Source organism: Macaca thibetana, chromosome 1, assembly GCF_024542745.1.
Source record: "Macaca thibetana thibetana isolate TM-01 chromosome 1, ASM2454274v1, whole genome shotgun sequence".
NCBI lineage: Eukaryota > Metazoa > Chordata > Mammalia > Primates > Cercopithecidae > Macaca > Macaca thibetana.
Genome location: NC_065578.1, coordinates 96,001,589 through 96,024,979, shown reverse-complemented (window position 1 = coordinate 96,024,979; position 23,391 = coordinate 96,001,589). Strand labels below are relative to the sequence as shown.

At 38.2% G+C, this 23,391-nt stretch overlaps 1 protein-coding gene and 2 pseudogenes across 1 annotated transcript in view; 1 reads left to right on the top strand and 2 right to left on the bottom strand.

The window, feature by feature from the left end:
- The window catches only part of PTBP2 (polypyrimidine tract binding protein 2), an 843,808-nt gene that overhangs the window by 209,160 nt on the left and 611,257 nt on the right, over positions 1 to 23,391 (bottom strand). The gene's annotated exons all lie outside the window — the stretch shown is intronic.
- On the top strand, positions 14,666 to 20,905 carry LOC126950151 (NADH dehydrogenase [ubiquinone] iron-sulfur protein 5-like; annotated as a pseudogene).
- Positions 21,190 to 21,740, bottom strand: LOC126964359 (60S ribosomal protein L17-like; annotated as a pseudogene).

Here is a 23,391-nt window from a genome sequence, read left to right as displayed (position 1 = left end):
TGCCTGGTATGTAATAGGTCTACATACGTTTCTGTTGAATGAATGAGTGAAGTGGGTGCAAAAAAAAACCTATTGAGTTTTTGGCTGATTTTTTAATACATTAATCTTATGTTCTTGTTCTGCTAAAGGGAGAATGGAGCAGATATGTACTGTAATCAGAAGGGTTTAACAAGATTCTGAAAAAAGAGCAATTTCACTCACCATTTGGAATAGACCATTTTTTGTTGATACTATAACAGATAATAATATTAATATTAATAAAAATACCAAGAGAATATAAACTGCCAAGAACATCTTGGACAGTAAATGAGACAGGATTGGATTTATTGTTTATCCATTAAGTCTATTTTAATTTATGAGTAAAGCATTGGAGAGGGCCTGGGTAACCTGATATTTTCACCAACAAAGCATGGTAAAAGCAACCACAATCATTGACTACATGAGCCAAATCCAGGTCCAATTCTGCTGTTAAGAAGCTGGGTAAATCACTGTGTAACTCACTTTTCTAGGCCTCTGTTTTGTTATCTGTGAAATAAGCAGACTGGACTAACATATTTTGAAGGTACCTTCTGTATTTAACTTTCCATGATTCCCACAGTTCTGGATCCATTATTTTCCTCCTTTATAAATCAGTCTCTCCAACTGCTTACTTTTCATCACAACTGTTTTGAATTCTTTCTCTGTGGCTACATTTTGAGTCTCTTAGGAACTGACTTCAATAGGCTATTATCTGGATTCACTGAGTCCTTGTTGTTATTCTGAGGTCAGCTTCTGCCCACTCATTTGCCATCCATCACCAGTCTCCAGACCTTCCAAACAAAACGTATTGAACACATCATCACTTTCTAGGGTCAGGATGAGGGTCAAACATCCCTAAAAGCACATTTCCCACCAATTGGCACTTGGGGTGCAGACTCTCATCACTCAAAGTCCCAAATCAAGTAAGTCCTGAGGGATCTGCTGGGGAAATCAGTCAGATTGTCAGTTTTCTCATTGCATTCCTGGCCATTCAGTTTATGGAGAGGGTCTGAGTGATGCGTGTAGATTAAACCAGGCCTCCTTCTTTTACAATTCTTTAGAGTCTGGGTCAATCTTGTCTCCCCAAGGGAGCCTCAGTTCTGCTTCCTCTTGGTTAAGATCCTTGGGCTCTCTAACCCAGGGGTCCTAAGCCTCTGTTATCTTTTTATGTTTCTTTCTTCCAGGAATCTTCTAGGACTGGGTTTACTAAGAGTCATCCACAACCTCAGGCTTGAGCTTTTCTTGTAGCACCGTCCAAGTGGGAGGGGAGGAAGACAGCATGGAGCTGGAGAAGCTGCATGAATGTCTATTTTGTAGCTACATTCTCTTCTCTGTTGTCTCCCAGTGAAAAAGGTCTTTGAGACAAAATTACTTCTTTTCAGTGAGTTACATGGAGGAAGTTTCATGGATTCAGTTGTTGGTGTGAATGTTAAATTAAATGTTAATGTTAAATCAGTATGTTAAAATGAGAACTCTTCTAAATATATGTGGGGAGAAAAACCTGATGCAGTAAAAACTCCTTTAGAATAGTGTGTTTCTTGTTAAATACCAAAAATTAGCACCATTTTGCTGATCCTAAAACATGAAGTTTAAGGCCAAAACATTTTTAGATTCCCACAATGGATTTTTCAGAGTTCTTACAAACATTATCATACACTCTCATATAGTCTAAAATAATTAAACGGAAGTTCTTGGAGCTATCTTGCCAAGGTCATTTGGAGATTATTTCTTGAGCTGCTTTGAAATAATGAAAAAAATTGTAATGTGAATTGTAATTACTTAGAACACTGTAGAATAAAGCTACAGTAAATTCCTTCACAGTTGAACTAAACTGTTTAACACATGGAATGTCTAATTGACAATTCTGTACCAAAGTGTAAATTTGTCAAGGAAGGATACACAACAAGTTTTTTTTAACATCTCAGTGAGTGCTGTTGTGATTTGGATCTATTACTTCTGAATATTGCATGAAGCTGACAAGCACTTGTCATTTAAAGACCACATGGAGGCATTTAGTTTTCCATTTAGACATAATAACACATTATGCAAATAAGCTTGCAAAGGAAAGCTGGAGGCTGACATGAAATAAACTGTCAAACACAAGTTGCTAATAAGTGAACATTTCTTTATAGATTGTCTTAATTTGGGGAGTTGAAAAATACATTTGGCTGTGGTGGATCAGGAACCTTACTATCGTGGTACATAGTGGAGGTTTCAGTTGTTGGCTTTGCAACAACATTCCTTCCCGGCAATTATGGCAAGAGGTTTTAGTTTAAGAAAAACTCTCAAAACTTACATTTTATAAAAGAGGTTTATAAGTAAATTGTATTCCCACATTTTCATGGTTTAGAGATACCCTAGTTGGATTTATTCTCATGTGATTTTTCACTCCTCAATTTTGGGCTGTCCTGTAATAGGTCTAATACTTTCAATTTGATCTAGATAACAGATTATTGGAATTCAAAGGAGTTTTTGACATTTGTAATTTTAACTAGGCAGGATTTCTCAGAGAACACATCCAAATCTCCTGGAAGCCTTCTTAAAAATGCATATTCCTGGAAGCCTTATTACAAATGCATATTCCAGAGTACCAACCAAGACTGACCTAATCAGAATTTCTGGGAGTAGGACTTATTAATTTGCATTTTTGAAAAGTAGCCCAGTAATTCTTGTGCTCAATAGAGTTTGAGTAACTCTGGACTAGATAGTCCTTGAAGGCCCATCACAAGTACAATTTTAAGACCCCTAAAGCTGGAATTAGTGTTTCAAATCAGGTGTAGGATGAAGTTGGGGACTGATTTATTTCTGGTGAGTCTGGCTCAAGATGCAGCGTTTGCCACTCAGTGAGCTGCCCTCTACATCTGTCCTCAATGTAACAGTAACTCCAATGATGTAATATAAGAAACACAACCAGAGCTATTTCTCTGTGACAGCGGCCCCTAGGGGCAGACCTGGAGGTGGGACGGATATCAAAAGTAGGAGAATGTGGCTGGAAAAGGGGGAAGGTCTAAGTGCAGAGACAGAGCAGGGGCTGCTTAGCCTCCTGCCTTCATCTAATCTCTGCCCAGAAGTAATCTTGAGGGCTTTTGGTCTTTTTTTTTTTTTTTTTTAGACGGAGTCTCGCTCTGTCACCCAGGCTGGAGTGCAGTGGCCGGATCTCAGCTCACTGCAAGCTCCGCCTCCCGGGTTCACGCCATTCTTCTGCCTCAGCCTCCCGAGTAGCTGGGACTACAGGCGCCTGCCACCTCGCCCTGCTAGTTTTTTGCATTTTTTAGTAGAGACGGGGTTTCACCGTATTAGCCAGGATGGTCTTGATCTTCTGACCTCGTGATCCGCCCGTCTCGGCCTCCCAAAGTGCTGGGATTACAGGCTTGAGCCACCGCGCCCGGCCAGCCTTTTTTTTTCAAAGAACATAGAAAAGATAGCAAAAGTTTACTTATGGCCTGGTGTGGCGGTTTATGCCTGTAACCCTGGCACTTTGGGAGGCTAAGGCAGGAGGATTGCTCGAACCTAGGAATTTTTTCTTTCTTTCTTTCTTTCTTTTTTTTTTCTTTTCTTTTCTTTTTTGAAACAGAGTCTCGCTCTGTCGCCAGGCTGGAGTGCAGTGGCGTGATTTCCGCTCATTGCAACCTCCGCCTCCCGGGTGCAAGTGATTCTCCTGCCTCAGCCTCCCAAGTAGCTGGGACTACAGGCACGCATCAGCAAGCCCAACTAATTTTTTTGTATTTTTAGTAGAGATGAGGTTTCACCGTGTTGTCCAGGATGGTCTCAATCTCTTGACCTCGTGATCCACCAGCCTCAGCCTCCCAAAGTGCTGGGATTACAGGCCTGAGCCACTGTGCCCAGCCACGCCTAGGATTTTGAGGACCAGCCTGGGCAACATAGTGAGATCCCATCTCTAAAAAATAAAAATAAAAATTAGCTGGTGTGGTGACATGCACCTGTGTCCCAGCTACTCAGAGGCTGAAGTGGGAGGATTGCTTGAGCCCAGAGGGTCAAGGCTGCAGTGAGCCATGATTTTACCACTGAACTCCAGCCTGAGCCATGATTGATTGTACCACTGAACCCCAGCCTGGACAACAGAGTGAGATCCTGTCTCAAAAAATAAAAAATAAAAATGTTTCCATCATTGCCTTAAATTAATTAGGAGAGTATTAGATTGAAGCAGCTCCAGGGCTCTGAGTTTCTACCTAAGCAAACTGAAACCCAACTCAGTATAACTATTCTAGAAAAGCAAAACTTAAGCTTAACTAATCAGAAACCACTAACCTCTAGCTAGTGACTTCCTAGTGGAATGATGGAAATAAGGTTGCTGTTGCACTTTAAACAATCAAATAATTTATTGGTCTTGCTTCTGATCATAAAAGCCTTCCTCTTGTGCCCTTGGGCTGAGCCTCTGAAACATTTCTGGTTTGGAGCCACCTGATTCCTAAATCATTGTCTACTCAAGTAAACTCTTTAAAATGTTAGTGTGCATAAATTTATCTTTCAACACCCCTCAGACTTCCTTTTGAACCCATTAACTATCAAAACAGGAACACTTTTCTATTCCCTGACACTGCTGAGCTGTTGCTTAGTTAGCTGTGAGTTCAGACTTTAATGGATTCAGTTCTGCATCCAGTTTAGACTTTTGAATTAGCTCAAATTTTTGTCCACTGTTCAGGTGCTTGAAAAAACGTTTGCTTTATCTGCCACCTCTCATATGGAGGCATCCTGTTGTGTTTCTAATGCTGAAGTGTAGTTGTCGTTTCTTTTAATTCCAATCTCCTGTCTGCCTTAGCGCCCCAATCTACATATTGACAAAGACTCCCTGACTAAACTTTAGTCATGTTCCTCTGAGCCCTCTTCTCTACTGGACCTTGACTTTGGTCCCTGTCTTTGCTGGGTTTGCATAGCCCACTTGTAGCAAGAATCCTCCTGAATCAATTTAGGGAGAAAGACTCACCCTCAATATTTGATCAAATTTTTCATACCCCAACCTTGATATCTTATCACCCTGGCTTGCCTTCAGCAATAATTTTGTTAAATTGGTTTAGAAAGAATCTTTCCACCCTTGATGACTTCTTATAGTATTTTCCATTCACTGACCTCCTCATTCTGCTTGTTGGCTATGAATCTCCATTTGTCTTTGCTGTATTCAGTTCTATCCTATAGTCTCTTTTCCCCTATTGCAATATTTTATTAATAAAATCTGTTTTAACGTCTCTAATTACTGTCTGGCTGAGATTTTCTTTAACAGCTACAATGCTCAAACTTGGATGGAATCAGATTGCTGATTGAAACCCCAGGTCTCTCACTCAAGACCCACACCTTTAATGTCTTTCAGGAGGCCTTAGTGAGTCCTACTCTGGAGCCAGTGCTCCAGACCACTGTCCACTGAAGCACAGAAAGGACAGGTTTTGATTCTTAAGACTCTGAGTATGCTATCTTTGTCTGAAAGGTTATCTCCTAGGCTGGAAGTTCTTCCTGGCTTCTTGTTTCAAGTGGAGATTCACTCCTTGACTCCTCGGCTAGAAAATTATTTTTTTTCTGACTCTTTTTGTGGCTTCTCTGTTCTATTTCATCCTGTTTCTCCCATAGGAAACATTGTGTCTACTAAAACTCAACCACCTCCTCAAACCCTCCTTAATGCTCCTTTCTTGTTGGCATAATTTTGTTAAGAATAATTTGGAACTTCATTCACTTATTACCTACTCACATTTAAGCTCATTTAAGGCCTCTTCTCTTTTCCGCTTTCTCTCCTTTACTACCTTCGATCTTCCCATCAGCTTTCTTGAATACTGTGATATGTCCCTCTTGAAAGACCCTTACATCCTCTATTTCTCTGTGTGCTCCTGCCAGACTTTTCCCTCTCCAGTCCAGCTGCTCAACTCTCCACAGTCACTTGAACTTTAGGTACCTTGTCCCCATAGAGGACTCTCAAGGGATTTAGGAGCCCCCAACACAACCACCTGAAGCTTAAAAGAGAGAGAGAGAAAAAAGGCTTATTTAAAACAGGCTCAATATTTCCCCCCCTCAGATGGACTTTGGAAACAACCAATCACTTAGTATTTCCAAAAGATCCAATACCCAAAATTTAGTCTACAGCCTCCATAAGATTACATATCAAAGCAAATGAAAATCTTAAGAGTTTCCTCTATAAATAGTGATAAAAAGAATTCGTTGTCATATTAAGCAGGTCATCTTAATTTGTTTTATCTGCCAAAAACACAATTCAGAGAAAGATGAGAGCCAACTATCATACATAAACCAGTGAGTTTTGTATTATTGCGTTTACCTACATCATGGCTAAAATTTTAGAATGAAATGTCTGAGGTCTCCATTTGTGTCTGCCTGTATGTTTATATGTGCATGTATGTAGGTTATGTCTATGTGATATTTTTCTCCCTCCCGATGGTAGTAACAAGTTTATTTATAAAATTGCTTTAAAAAAACTGTTCAAATTGTCTGAAGGCTAAGTAATTATGTATTAGAAATGAAGTACCTTTACAACTCAAGTAATATAGAAAGTAACCCGAATCATTTTCAAATTTAAGTGATTTGAGTAGGACTACTGATATAGTTTGGATATTTGTCCCCTTCAAAATCTTATGTTGAAATGTGGTCCCCAGTGTGGGAGCTGGGGTTTGGTGGGAAGTGTTTGATCATGTGAACAGATCTCTCATGAATAGCTTGGTACCCTTACCACAATAATGAATTCACCCAAGATCTGATTGTTAAAGAGACTGGGACCTCTCCTCTCTCTTGATCCCTCTCTCATCATTTGACATGCTGGCTCCCCTTCTCTTTCACCTTGAGTGGAAGCTTCCTGAGGCCTCACCAGAAGCAGATACCAGCACTATGTTTCTTGTGCAGTCTGCAGGACTGTGAGCCAAAATAAACCTCTTTTCTTTATAAATTAACTAGCCTCAGGTATTCCTTTATAGCAATGTAAGATGGACTAATACAACTAGTTTGGTTTTGTAAGTTTAATAAAAATAGGCATGCCTTTTGAGTTATCAGAATAAAGTGTAATATGAGCACATATTTTTATCCTACTTGGGTTTACTAGTCAAATAAGGTGATATTATAGCTACCAGATATTTAAGATGATAAAAACTATAAATTCAACCTAAGAACAAGTGGACAAGTAAAGATGGAGCAAAAGTGAATATAAATGGCTCAATATATATATATCAAAGCACAGTAGGAAATAAAACATAGGCACATGTATTTAATTTTTAAGATTGTTTTCTATTGTGATTATTTTGATGCTTTCCTAACATGCATGTATTATAAAAATAGTTACCAGGGAAATGACTCAAAATGATGACTAGCTTTGTTTAATGTCTCATAAAATTTTCATGAACAATCTAAGCATAATTTTTTAGGAACATGTATTAAGTTGACACAAGTGGAATAAAAGTTTTATGAGGAGACTTTTCTATAATAATTATGTTTTATAGTATCTATAAACTAAAAATAGTTTCAAAATCATTTTAGTAATGTGCAATCTTTGACCTATGCTAAAGTAAATTATGTAATAAATATTTATTATTAATTTATAAGATAAATTACTAAAACACTGACTGATAAGAATAAGTTTAAATTTATTATTAAGTTGTAGAAGGTTTACAGAAAAGGAAGTCGGGGAAAAGTGATCTCATATGGTCAAACTAAAATTTGATGGACTTATTTATAAGGTTTTTTTGGATTAAGTGTTTTTAGAATATTGGTCTGCTCTTAATATTATATTATAAAAGGTTTTTCTCTACCTTTTGAGAAAAATCTACCTAGGAAACAAACATTTTGTGCCTTATCAGAATAATTTCTTGTATTTTTTGTTAACTTTTATCATGCTCTTGACTATTTAACAGAACCAAATTTCTCACCTTTTTTTTTTTTTTTTTTTTTTTTTTGAGGGAGAGTTTCACTCTGTCACCCAAGCTGGAGTGCATTGGCACAATCTTGGTTCACTACAACTTCCACCTCCTGGATTCAAGCAATTCTCCTTCCTCAGCCTCCTGAGTAGCTGAGACTATAGGCATGCACCACCACACCTGGCTAATTTTGTATTGTTAGTAGAGACGGGGGTTTCACCATGTTGGTTAGGCTGGTCTCGAACTCCTGACCTCAGGTGATCCTCCCACCTCTGCCTCCCAAAGTGTGGGATTACAGGCATGATCCACTGCACCCGGCCAAGTTTCTCACTTTTAAAAGAGCTAAGATTGGCCTGGCACACTGGCTCACATCTGTAATCCCAGCACTTTGGGAGGCTGAGGTAGGCAGATCACTTGTGGTCAGGAGTTCGAGACCTGCCTGGCAAACATGGTGAAATCCCATCTGTACTAAAAGTACAAAATTAGCCAGGCGTGGTGGTAGGTGCCTGCAATCCCAGTTACTTGAGAGGCTGAGGCCGGAGAATTGCTTGAACCCGGGAGGTGGAAGTTGCAGTGAGCCAAGATCACACCACTGCACTCTAGCCTAGTGACAGAGTGAGACCTTGTCTCAATAAATAAATAAATAAAAATAAAATAAAATAAAATAAAAGAACTAAGATTTTTTTACAATTGTGTTACCTCCTATAGTTACTTTTGAAATCTTGTATTGTCACTTTGGTTAAATAGGTATTTAAGTACTGTTTCACAGTGACTTAGGATCTTATTTAGTTAAGTGTTCAAGACTTTTGACACTTTTGATATATTTCTTTCCTCAAATAAAATCCTAATAATGTTGAGTTTTTACATAGGGTGCCTGGAAAGTCTCAAAGGATTTATTCTTTCACCTTCTAAAAGGAGAAATATTTAATAAAACAATGTTTATTGCATATGTTAAATTGCATGAGAAACATTGTCAAATAAGAAGAGATTCTTATTCTTCCCTAGGTTAACCATTCATATTTGTGTGAATAAATGATATTCACACAAATATGTTAGAAATTGTACAGTTCTTAGAAAGTTGTCAATAACCTAGCTGTGTATGATATGTACAGTCAGTATAATTTTATTAGTCACAATGCCAGTTATTATTTTGAAATGTTGTATGCTACAGAAATAACCAAATTTCCTTGTCAAATGAACTCTCATAAACTCTTTAACTATGGCCACTGCGAGTCTTATCTAAGTCATCATATATAGTTATTATTTTACTCTGATGCTTTACTGAAAGTGCTTGCAATCAGCTACAGGTCAGAATGCTTTGTTTTCAATAAAAAGGAACGGTTTCATAGATGCATGGAAAGGTCTATGACAGAATGCAAACCTGACTGCTCAGATCCTTATTGGGACTATCCAAAAAGCCTGGTGAGCTGAAGTTAGACTCTCCCACGCTCTGCTTGGGATATAACCATGGCTATGACACTGATGTCTATGATATCACCAAAGATGTTCAAACTTCAAACCAGGAAATCTGCTGGATTTTCATTTCTGTCCTCACTTTACCATCTAAAGCCCAACATCTAGAAATATTCTTGACTGGTTGCACTATGGACTTAGAAACTGGGCTTGTAGACTGCTTCAATGACTAATCCTGTTTTTTCTTTTTCTTTTCATAGAACTTCTCCTCATTAAATGTCTGATGGTTTGTGCTATCCAGCAAATATTCTTTACTACCAAGTCCCAACAGATGGTTCAGCTGGTGCTTAATGAACAAAAGAAGTATAAATAAATTTATATTGTTCAGAGGAAAGAAAAATGTCTCTTCTTTATTTGAACAAGAAGAACTGACAAAGACTCTCTCCCTGACCAAACTTTAGTCAGGCTCCTCTGAGCCTTCTTCTCTACTGGGCGTTGACCTTGGTCCCTGTTTTTGTTGGGTCCGCATAGCCCATTTGTAGCAAGAATCCTGCTGACTCAGGTTAGGGAGAATTTCCCAGGCTAAAATCTGATCAAATTCTTAATATCTGATCACCCTGACCTGCCTTCAGCAAAAATCCTGTTAGGTTGGTGTAGCAAAAATCCCCCCTACCCTTGATATCTCCTCTTAGTAATTTTTCATTCATTGACCTCCTTATTTTGATTGATAGCTATAAATTTCCATTTATTTTTGCTATACAATCAGTGAGTTGAGTCTGATCTCTCACCTCTGCTGTAATAGTCTTGATACCTATTGCTATAGCCTTGAATTATGTCTTAACAAGTGTCAGAATAATTTTTTCTTTATCTATCTATATATTTGCTTTATATAATATGCATATATGATATATACCATATATATAAACCAAACTCCTATGAGCAAACAAGATTAGCAAATATTAAACCTAACTCTTTTGTTCTGCAAACAATAAAAATGAGACAAAGCTAAGTGAGTTATTTAAAATTAAAAATATTTTCCTCTGGTTGCAATGTAAGCCAGTTCCTCTTTGTGCTATAGTGAATCAAATCAGAAAAGCTGCTAACTTTCACAGATTCACGTGCCAGACTTTAAAACCGTGAATGTTCAGGTCATCCTGTTCTCTCTGTTTAATAGGTTGGAGAAAAAACAGCCATTTATCAAAGGTATGAAGCTCAAACTATATTGTTAGGGAGAATTTCCAAAGAAGGTTTATATATCTTCAATACATAAAATAGTGTCCTGAAGCCAGAATTCTTCCATTAAAAAAATTCTCTCTGCTCCTTCCCCTTTGATTGTATTGTTCTTTAGTGGAACTTGCCCAAAAAAAGGCCTGAAGAGTAAACACATGGCAAGCAATTGTGATCACTCTTCCCTTGCCCTGGCCAAAAGCTTATTAGATTATATTGATTTACCAGCTCTTTCCTTGCAGAAATAGCCTAATTAAATGCTTAATACTGCCTCTGAAGATGAGTTCAGCTCAATAGTTATTTTGGGTTCTAATTTTAGAAGCTGTCCCTCCTATGATTATAATTTTGGTAATGAGAATTAAATGTTGATGTCTCAAATTGGCATTCTCTCCATTCTTTAACGTATTATTTCCTGGAGCCAAAATGTTGTTGGAAGTCCAAGTTTAAATTGGACCCAATCACAGAGTATTTTTACCTTCAGCAGAAAGATTATTCTCTTGTTTACTGGGGAGTATATATGTAATTCTAGCTTTTCTTCTTTCTTTGAAAAGTTATTTGGGGAAAATTTCAAAGTTATTCTGGTTTAAGCTTCAGAGTGGATATATTCTGCATTCAGGATACTATCTCCTTTTTTATGGGAATGGAGCCATAGGATTCTTTTTTCAATGGGCATTTTGCCTTTATAAGAGAAAGATAATTTTAAAGACTTTTTAAAAATTATTTTTTGTAAAGCCACATGATCTAACTTTTGCGACTAACTTCAGCAGTTTAAAAGGCAGGCTCTTATAAGGGCTATAGGAAGATATGGATTTGGAGTAGCTGTGACTTTTTCTCTTCTTTTCCTTCCTTTTCAAGAATAACTAGACTTATTCTTATGGTAGTAAAGGGTTGGCAAATCTAAATGACACAATCCACCTTTAATCTAAGATAGTCTAAACCTTCATTTTCCAGCAATAGGTGACCCCAGAGTGACTATGTGAAAATTATTTTAAAAGTAGACCACACATCTCAAATACTACCTTCTCTGGCTAAAAAAAATGTATTTATGAGCCTTTTGTGTTTATGAGTCTTTGTGATTGCTCTTTGCTTTAAATTGTCCACCTAAGAGGTCTTTGATGGTAATATTCGTTAAATACCTGCTTCCTTTCCCAAAGACAAGTTGATTATTATTATTTGCAATCTACTAGGAAATAATTTTGAGCAATGTAACTGGACTTGTCCAACTGACAACCAACAAAAAAGTTTTGTTTCATCGCTTTTTTTTGTTTGTTTGTTTCTGTGAAATTAAGGGCATCACTGACACCCTGGAGCATCTGAAAACAAATTTCCTTTTTTGAGGCTTTGGTGGTTATCAAATAGGGTGTGAATTTACCATGCTCCATTGCGCTGAAGGAGACCCGTGTTTGATGGTCTTGCCAGGCATTTACACATTGTATAATGCTGCCTCCACTTTCAGTTCAAAGCAAGCATTGTCTCCTGGGTTTTCACTTAGCTTATATTGCTGCTTCTCATTTATTTTGACATAACAGTTCACTTCAAACTAGATAATCTTCTGATCAGGAAAAAGAGAAGCTAGCTCCCTTCCTTCATAAAACAACCTTTTCTTTGAAGACACAGTTCAGTAAATCCAATAAATTTTGAGACAGGATTACTTTTCATTGGTTGGGTAACTATGATAAAAAATGAAAACAAGTCCTTTAAAGATGCTTTTGATACAAGACTTATTTTTTTTGCTAAGTTTAGAAAAGCCATTCTATATGTATAACAATTTGATAATATTAGCCCACATAAATTTTAGTTGTATTGGTGGAATTTTGGCTTTTGAACTGTGTATGTGAAACAGAAGAAGAGAAAGCAAAACAAACAACCAACTAATGTAGTTGGTTTTTTGTTGAAATTCTAAAGGGAATTTGAACATGAATTCAAAATGCTGTTTATTAAACAGCAAACACAGAGAAATTCATTGTAGAAGTTTAAAACATAGCAAGATTGATTTTAAAAGTGCAACTCAAAGCCATGTTTTAGAAAACGTTTCAGCTAATGGTGGCTAGCAAAAGATCTCTGCTGGCAGTGGTTTTGGAATCTCAGAGGGTTACTTTCTGTGAAACAATGATTTCTTTTTTCTAAGGTTAGTAAGTAAAGTCAATTAAAAGCAATTTCAGGTATGATTGGGAAAACAGAAACAAAACCAGAAACAGTTGTTTGCTTTCAGTGTTGAAGCCCTGAAAGGGAGGTCATTACAAAAATTGTTTTGAAATTTACAACTTTTGGATTGTTCCTGAAGTTTCCTGAAAATATAAATGTCACCTAGTAAGTATTTACAATACATATGTAAAATTTTTATCAAATCACTTTGGAATCCATTGCAAGTGCCCAAACATGCCTGGTAAATGAGCTAACTACACAAACTAGAAATAATAATTTCTAAGTGTAAGTTTATACAAAAGCTTCGTGCATTTTTGCCTGATACAAATACTAGCTAATATTCAGTTGGAGTTTCAGTTTGGAAAGTAATTCTTCATTCACCACATGATGTGATTCTTCTAAGAGTCCTGTAAAATAGATAGGGCAGGTTATATAGTCTTCATTGTGAAGAGACAGTAAATAATAGCTATGATTTATTGAAGGTTAACTGTAAGCCATACATCGTTTAAATATTTTGCATATATTAGCTCATTTATTCCTCTCAACAGCCTTATGAAGTAGATACTATTGTTGTGCTATTTTGGAGACGAAGAAATTACGACAGAGAGGTTAAGCATCTACCTAAGGCTGTACAGCTAGAAGTGATGAAGGTGAGATTCAAGTTGAGAAATGATTACTGTCCCATTTTGCAGATGAGAAACCTGAGGTTTAGAGAAGCTGAGGTCACTGAGCTCACTAAGCTTACCAAGGTCAAAATCCTTGAAAGGGGCTGGGTGCAGTGGCTCATACTTGTAATTCTAGTGTGCAGATCACTTGAGCCCAGGAGTTTGAGACTAACCTGGTCTCAGGATGGCAAAACCTCGTCTCTGCTAAAAATACAAAAATTAGTTGGGCATGGTGATGTGCATCTGAAGTCCCAGCTACTTGGGAGGCTGAAGTAGGAGGACTGCTTAAGCCCAGGAGGTTGAGGCTGCAATAAGCCATGATTGTGCCACTGCACTCCAGCCTGGGCAACAGAGCGAGCCCTTGTCTAAAACAAACAAACAAAAACAAAAACAAAAACAAAAACAAAAAACTGACAAAGAACAATACCGAAATTTAGAGAAAAAAAAATCTCTCAATCTGTCTGGCCGTAAAAATCTTAGCTTTTAAGCTTTTAAACATTTTATTTCAATGTTTAAACCCTGGTTTCTCCATTATTGATTTTATGCCAAGATATTTAAGCTAATATGTTGCTCAATTGTGGTCACTGTATACAAAAGCTAAATTGGCATTTTTCTCCCACTGTGTAATTTTTAATATCTGTTTCTGCTTTGTAGCTTTGGTAGATAAATGGCTTTTACTTGGGATACTGGGAAACTTTTGGGGGAGTATAAGATGCAAAGTATACAGTAATGTGCTAGAATCACTGGGGACGCATTTTAAAAATACATCAGCTGATGCCTCTGAACAGATCTATCATATCAGATAGGTATGGCACTACCCAGGGTGGGCGGGGGCTATCAGAAGGAGGCTGCCCTAGCCTGGGTACTTTCAGAAAAGTTCTCCAGCGAAACCTACTATGTTCTAACCCAGATGAAAACTGCAAGAGGCCCCTCTCCACACCCTCACAAGCTGTCTCACGCTCTGGAGACTTTTCAAGTTGTAGATATTCCCTGACAGTTACAATGAGAGAACTGTTTTCCTCCATCTGGGTAATAAGGCCTCTGATCATTAATTTGGGGGCAGAATTATTGTGCGGTCTGTGGTCAACTAAAATCTATAAATTTTTTTTTCTTACTGAAACCAAGATTAAAATAAGTCATCCCCTTTACGCTGTCTATATTAAATGTACCTAATTTGGGTTCATTATTCTTGTGTGTTGAGCTCTTTGTCAAAATGGATTTGATAATCTAATATATTAGTGAACTATTTTCAGGTTTGTGTCATATAAAAATTTGAAAAGTAGAATCATCCTGAAGCAGCGGCCAGAGAAGAGACAAGGGCACGAGCATCAGAATGCCATGCCTTTCTTGGACGTGCAGAAACGGTTTCGCGTTAACACAGATCGATGGTTGACAATCCAAAGTGCTGAACAGTCCTACAAGATTCCTGCTCGATGTCATCCTTTTGAAAAAGAATGGATAGAATGTGCACATGGAATTGGTGGTATCTGGGCAGAGAAAGAGTACAAAATAGAAAATGATTATTTCATAGAGTATACTTTGGCAGAAAACGATGAGACGTTTGAGTACCATCAGGAAGCAGTGGGACAAGCTGGTAAAGGAAGGGAAGTACACCCGTCCACCTCACCATGTGGGCAAGGGGGAGCCTCGGACCCTAAGCAGACTCCCAAAGTGCTGGGACTACAGGTGTGAGCCACTGCACCCAGCTGTTATAAAGTAGTTTTCAGCTTTATTTCCTTCACTAAAAAATTGGGAGAGTAATAGCAATCTCAAAGGAGTGTTGAACATACTGAGATTTTATATGCATATAAGCACAAACACGTACATATATAACATATATATAATTTCCTCTAGAATAGTACCTGACATGGTAAATATTCAATGAATAGTGTCTATTATTAATAACTAATAATTATTAGTTAATAATTATTAATGGCTAATAATTATTTAATACATTATTATCTTTGAGGATATTGTGAGAGAATTTGATCAATATATGTCTTTCTATGCCAGAATATTATCTCATAAAAAAAGAGGTGTATTAGTCTTAGCTTACCTCGTAGACCATTTATGATGGATCACTATTAGTCTCTTGTTCTGTTTTCTTTTTTTTTTTTTTTTGAGATGGAGTCTCACTCTGTCATCCGGGCTGGAGTACAGTGGCGTGATCTGGGCTCACTGCAACCTCCGCCTCCAGGGTTCAAGCGATTCTCCTACCTCAGCCTCCTGAGTAGCTGGGATTACAGGCGTGCATCACCACACCTGGCTAATTTTTGTATTTTTAGTAGAGACAGGGTTTCACCATGTTGGTCAGGCTGGTCTCGAACTCCTGACCTCATGATCTGCCTGCCTTGGCCTCCCAAAGTACTGGGATTACAGGCATGAGCCACCACACCTGGTTAGTCTCTTATTCTTGAGTTAATATAATATAGTGTTAATCTATTCATATTTCTCAGTTTGTAAAATCTTTGGCTGAGTTTTTTATATTTCTTTCTTTCTTTTTGGAGACAGAGTCTCATTATGTTGCCCAGGCTGGAGCCCAGTGGCTGTTCACAGGCCTGATCCCATTACTAATGAGCATGGGAGTTTTGACCTGCTTAGTTTCTGACTTAGGCCTGTTCACCTCTCCTTAGGCAAACTGTGGTCCCCTGCTCCTAGGAAGTCACCGTATTGATGCTGAACTTAGTGTGAACACCCAGTCGGCTTAGTGCACTAGAGTCCGGGTGCACTAGAGTCTTAGTGTGCTAAACTCCTGGACTCAAGCAATCCTTCTGGTTCAGCCTCTTCAGTAGCTGGAATTACAGGCTCACACCACTGCACTCTACAGTTTTTTGTTTCTATGCATGATGAAATAGAATAAAGCCTTGCTTTTCTTAAACCTAGTATTAGCTATATCCCAAGTATCATCTGCCATTGCTGAGAACCCAGAACTAAATAAACAGTTGAGGAGATGAGCTTTCATTTATAGCTTTACTTGTGAAAGGTTGATGTGGCTTTAGTTTTCTTTGGCCATCAGTTTCTAAAAGTTCTTAAAAGTTTGTTTCCCAATCGAGTTAAATGAAATTAGCTAGACAGTTTTGACTATTGCTAAAAAGTCAAAAAGAAAAAACTGTAAGAGATTTTGTTGAGGGCAAGAAAGCAAATTATAAGAATATGATTGGTGTTTTTAATTCTATAACTAATTTTGCACAATGCTATGTTTTGTTGTGGATGAGAGGTGAAAGTGACATTAGAGATTTATCTCAAGTTAAATAAGATTTCATTGCTTTTGGGTAGTGAGCAGACATACAGAAGGATGTTCATTTAATCTCCAGAGAAAGTTTAAATGGGTTTCTGAGTGTGCCAAGAGATAACTGTTCAGGTTTAGTTTATAAGCAGGATTCCTTAGCCAACATTTTTATTTCCCTTTTTATAGTTTCTAAAATAACATTAGCTCTAACATGCCTAACAATCTCAAGAAAATATATCCTAGTTTGTGATATGCACTCTCTGTAATGGTTTACCATCACTTTAGACTTCAGGAATAAGGTTCAGTAATTTTAAAACTCAATGCCGTGACATAGAAAACTACTGGCATTATTAACTTTCAAATCAATGAGGAGAGTAGAAGAATGTTTTAACAAAAGAGCTAATGGCTGTTTTCTTTAACCTATGGTTGGAATAATTAAATAGCATGGCCTTTTCATCCAACGCTAAAAGTAAAATGGAGAGTCTGATGTTTAATATCTGAATCCTGTAGAGGATATCGCTGGCACATGTGTAATAGGTTTCAATTTTCTTCTTCTTTTCTTAAACAGATATTCTTCCTAGCAGCACCACATGATTCTTATTATTTAACATTTATTTAGTAGTGGCAATAGATTTGGCTCTGCATTGAATGTCAGAGAGTAGGGATAATTCCTTCCTGGTGGGCATAGTATAAAAATCAGGCAAACCAAACTTCCGTGTTCAGAGATAATTATCCGTGATATGAGGCAGAGGCAGAGCACGACACAGGTGCTCTGCCCTTTCAGGAGGCATCTTAAACAAAAATGGAGGCGAGAGTGGCCACAACCTAGTGCTGTCATCTGGAATGCTGGTGAAACGAGCCCCTAAAGCTGACTTAAAAGGCACAGCTGAATTGAGCACAAAGAGAAACCAACGGGCTTGTGGATGTTACTGTGCCTTCAATGAAGCTTTAACTCAATAATATGACGATTTAAAAGCAGATGTGGTTTTCCTAACATTGTTACAGTTTCAACCACCCAGCTATTTTGCTCCTTTGTGATTTTGAATGAATTATTGATAAGGAATACTTCAAAGGTGTGCAAAAAATTCTTTTGCGTTTAGCGTTTATAAAACAATGATGTTGATGGAGGGAAAAAGAAAACCACTGTCAATATTTCTCTGAGACTAAACAATAACAAAGTGCCTTCAGGATTCATTTTAATGAGAAATACTAGTGTGGCTCTGTGGAAATCTCGGGACAAGCAGTGCACACTAGCAAATTAATTATAGGTTGGCAGCCAGGCAAATGTAGGAGGCTTATGGTGGCACTGTAGAAAATAAATATTATTTTAATCAGCAATACTGGCTTATTTCCTCAAAGGTAACATCAACCTTTAAATGTACAAGTCACATATATGTAGAAAACGATTTCAAAACAAGGGGTACGTGGCTTTTCTGACTGCTATTTTCAAGTTAGTACTTGCACAAGGTTTCCTCAAAATAAGGCACAACTGATCCCTTAGTCTTGTCCGTGGTCAGAGAACAGGGTTATCATTACCGACAGCATTTTATCTAAGCCTGACTCTGATCTGTGCTGGAGGAGACATTGACTTTCATGATGGTTTTATGGATCGATGATTCAGGTGGTTCTCCAGATAGCTCTGCTGGATTCCTGGGCCCTGTTTGCAAGTCAAAGCTGCGTCTCCTCCCCTAGGTGGAATTTCTCAGTTCAAGGATTCACTTCTTAGCTGCCTCCAGCTCCTGCAGTTGGCAGCTGACGGGGCAGCGCTGTTAATGCAACCAGAGTGTTTAAAGCGGCAGGTGATAAGAGACGCTGGGATTTTAACAGCATAATGAATTAATTCGCAAACTCACTGAGCACAAATGATAACTTTGGTACAATTTCTAGTTGCAATTAGGAGGGGACTGCATTGTTTTACAGGATAAAGGTATTAGTCCTGATTCTTGTAATGTAATGTGTAGTATACTGGTATCTTTGAGGAAAAGCTAGTTTCTGGATGTGTGAATTTGCCCGTGACCAACTCCTGAAACGGATGCAAATTAAAATGAGCGATTTCTGTGATAGTGAATGTGCTGTAGCATAGCCTCTATACCCGGATTCCTAAGAGGGGGCTGGCAGAGTCTTAGAATTTCATTTTGCCTCAATGCTTATCCAAAAGCAGCATAACCAGCCCGTGTTCAAATGTATCCCAAACTTTTATTATATTTTGAGTTCATCCAGGCTGAGCGTGCAATCTTCATTTTGTACTTCAACCTGTAACTATTTCAGTGACTGCCTTCAGAATCAACAAATTTGAGATGACTTTTAATTTCTGAGATGACTTTTAATTTCTGTGTCCATTGTCCAAGAGAATCGTTCATATCTTCACCCACTATTTCTGGTGTTCCCCCAAAATATTTCTAGCAGAAGAAATACAATTTTAAATACCAACAAGTTTTAGAAAAGCAAATTCTACTTTTATCAGAATTTGATTGGCATTATTAACAGTATTTTCAAAAAGAAAATTGTGAGTTTGTGTTAACGAAAATGTATGCTAATGTCTTTTTAAGAATTATTTGCCATTATTTTTCTCTTTAGATTGCTATACTACTAAAAGTAATCAATAAAATCTATTGTTACCTGTAGAATGCTCAGATAAGTACTAGGTATACATGGCTAATTAAAAAATATCATTTGATGATAATAGTGGTGATAGACATAATGATAAAATACTTGTTCTTTCAGATGACTGACTTATGCTAAAATGATATATTCATTCGATACAATGAATATTCAATGCAATTTAATAAATATTCATTGGACACCTGTGCTAGGCCCTAGGGATATTAAGATGAGAAAGATTCAGTATTTTGAAAGATTATATTGTTACAAATATTCCCTCCTTTTCCTATAAGAGGATTATACTTCCTGCCGGTGGCCATGTACCTTGCAGTGAGTCCTGAGGGAAGGGAATATGTATACTTCTCTATTATTGACCATGTGACTAATTTTTTTTTTTTTTTTTTTTTGAGACTGAGTCTGGCTCTGTCGCCCAGGCTGGAGCGCAGTGGCCGGATCTCAGCTCACTGCAAGCTCCGCCTCCCGGGTTTACACCATTCTCCTGCCTCAGCCTTCCGAGTAGCTGGGACCACAGGCGCCTGCCACTTATGACCTGAGTGGACATGACTCATGCTACATCTGAGCGGCATTGTGTGTTTCTTGCAACATTCTTACTTTTTTCTCTCTTCTCAAGAATGGCATATCTCAAAAAGGAGCTGCTCCTAATCTGAAACACAACCCTGCCTTTAATCTGAGTCCTGGAGGGAAAAGATTAAACAAAGCCACAGCAGTTGACTACAGTTGCCAATGTGTAATATGTCTGTTGTAACTTGCTGAGACTTTGGAAGTTGATTTTTCACCATAGGAAGCTAACTAAAACACTTTACATGGTATTAAACTACAGTACCTTAATTCTAAGGCACTAAAAGTTGTGATAAACTGCACATAAATTTATGACCCAGAAAGAACTAGTTCTAGTCCAATAATCTACAAGCTCAAGTTATGTAACATTGTCGAGATGTACTGTGAGCAAATTACATCTGGGTTGTTCTGCCCAGATTTGGATACTGACAAATTTTAGTGAATTAATTGTGCAGCTATCTCCATTGAGTGTTTAGGTTACCAAAAAGAATAACTCTGCCATAATTTAATTGTCCTAGATGTACAGATCTGGCCCAAGTCAATTGGTAGTTCAAAGTCAAAGTTGACATGCTTTGTTTATCCAGTGGAATGAAAACTAAGGCTTTTTTTCAGGACAGTTAACATGCCAGAGATACATATCCACTCATTTCTAATATCTCTTGATGCTTCTCAATAATTAGGTATCAACAAACATTTGCATCTCTCCTCTCTTTCTCCTCTTAGGGTCTGGGTTACCGTGGATGGAGAGAACTTCTGCCTGAATAGAAAAAATAGACAGTGTGTGTTTTGTCATATGTGTGTTTGCCTGCATCTGAGAGAGAGAGGAAGAGAAAGTGAGGGAATAAAAGTTTTAACTCCGTTCACACTGTATTATACTTCCTTGAGAGTTCTCTTATGCACCTGAAAATATCAGACACCAGATGAAAATCCCATAATATTGTAAAGAAAATAAAGATTATTTAACATATTTATTTTTGTTGTGTCTTTTCAGAATGTTTTCCTATACACCCTTTGCCAACTGCCTTTCCTTAGACTTGGATGCTAGGACGCAGGCTGCGGTAGATATTGCTAATGCTCGCCTGTGTTTGGCCCTCTTGTTGTCCCTTGGAGCATGGCACACTCCATCTCCCACTGCCCCGCAGCTGGGTCAGTCATGTGATGGGTTCTAGCCAATGGACCTGAACAGGGGTGATACAGTCACTCCCTGGGCACGGCTCTCCAGAGGTCCTTTCTCTTGTTGCCGTTACCTTGGAAGACTCATGCTGAGAGGCCAGTGCCACCAGATGGAATTTGGACAGATTTCCGACTCACTGCTTGGACCTGCAAAAGACTTTTTGGGAGCAAGACATAGGTTTTTATGATTTCTGAACACTTTTTACTTTTTTGCCTTGGAATTAGTTGCTTTTTTTTTTTCTTTTTTTTCCTTTTAATTACATTTATTTTAATGCTGAATTTACTCCTGTGCCATAAGTTTTTGTTTCTTCAGTTTCTTCTGGGATATCTTTTCCTTCTGGGCAACCTCCTCTTCTGGTTTAGGAACAATCTGTTCCTTTTCAGTAAGGACCATCTCAATGTGGCAAGGAGAGCTCATGTATGGGTTAATCCGACCATGAGCTCTGTAGGTCCGGCGGTGAATCTCAGGTGCTTTGTTCACTTGGATATGCTCAATGACCAGAGAATCTACATCTAAACCCTTAAGTTCAGCATTACTCTCTGCATTTTTAAGCATGTGCAGCAAAAATTCAGCACTCTTTTTGGGCCACCGACCTTGTGTCCAGCCTCACTGCTTGGCCTGGGCACACCTGCCATCTCCACCATTGTAATGTCGGAATGGTACGCACTGTTTCTGTAAAGTGACATCAGATACTTCGTGGCTTTTCGTGTATGCATACCCTTGATGGCCTGGGCAGTTTCACGAGTGTTCTTGAAGTGAACACGAAGACTGGAACCTCTTGATTTGCATGATTTCCTGGGGTTCCCTGGGTCAAGTGAATAGCGAATCATTTTCACAGATTACCTCAGGCTGCTTAGGGAAAGAGATAGTTGCTTTTTCAAATCTGTCCTTCCTTCCTTCTTTTCTTTCTTCTTACTTTTTTTCCTTCTTTTCTTTATTCCAAAAGTATTTATGAAACCCGGATCTATGCTGGGATTACAGTGACAAACAGTAGAGTCATACTACTGCCCTTATGGATTTATAGGGGAGTGAGAATAGCACACATTTAAAACATTTTTTCCCTGTACTAACCATTCTATCAAACTATCTTACTTAACCCTCATAACAACACTGTGAAATAAGACTTATTATTATCTCTATTTTATAGATAAAGAAACTGGCCTTCAGAGAAGTAAATGACATACCTTGAATCATACAGACAGTGAAGGGCAGAGTTGGGCTTCAACCCTCAGCTGCTTGTTGTCAAAGCCTCGGTGTTAAACACCAGGCTATAATAAGGAGTAACTTTTGGTTATCTGGAGAGTTTGATGCAAACTCATCATTATTATTATAGATCTGTCAAAAATAGAGATTTCTCCCCTCTTTGGGCAAGAGTTTGTACTTTGATATTTTGATCATAATGAAAAGGGTATCAAGAGAGTGGGACCAAAGAGTTCCATTCCCCTTACTCTCTGTCTGAAACAATGCTCAGCCATCTTCCAATATTGCCCTCAGTGCTTTCATCCCTCTCTTGAAGGTGGGATTCATCATCTGTGCAGATAGCTTCATGAATCCACTGCTGGGGTGGCTAACAAAGTGGTGGGCACGAGGAGGTTTTCTTACAGTTTTCAGTCAAGCCCCTGTAAGGATAGAATTTCTGTCAAAGGAAGGGGCAGTAGCGACCCTCTTTCCAGGGGGAAGATCTGTGCACCAGTGAGGATGTCTAATTACAACTTTAAAACAATATTGTTTGTAATACAAAGTGAGACCTTTCTCCCACTTATTTATGATTTTCTTTTTCCATCAAAGGAGCAAGCAGGACTTTGAAACAAATCAAGTTTAAGTGAAAATTTTCAATGTCACTGCCTCCCGCCCCCCACCGGTGACTTATAAACAGCTTATTTTACTGGAAGGGGCACAGAAAACTTTGGCTTTTTACTTAAGGACATTTGATAATAGTCAATGTTTGTTAATTTCAGTTGCATCTCCTTAGTAGCAAATTCTCAGGTTCTCAGGTCCTTTAGGGCCACCCTCAACTCCTGCATTGCTGATAACAGCAGTGTTTCTCAAAGTGTAGACCGTTGATCACATCAGATCATCTGAGTCTTCAAAAATGCAGATTCCCAAGTCTCATTACAGGTTTGTTGAGTCAGTCTCTGTTGATATTACCTCCTAGCACTGAGCATTTTCTCAAGGTCCAAGGTGGTTATCATGCACACACTTAAGTTTGAGAACCAGTGTACTGGCACCTAGAGTATCTCCTGGCAAAGGTTTTGCTTTCACAAAGAACAAACATTTTAGCTTTTTATTCTTGTCCTCCTTCCCCTGTCCCACTCTGTTTTAACCCATTTATGGAATAGTCTTACAGAACTTATAACAATAAATTTTCCATTAAAAACGATCTACTGGCCAGACATGGTGGCTCATGCCTGTAATCCCAGCACTTTGGGATTCCGAGGCGGGTGGATCACCTGAGGTCGGGAGTTCAAGATTAGCCTGACC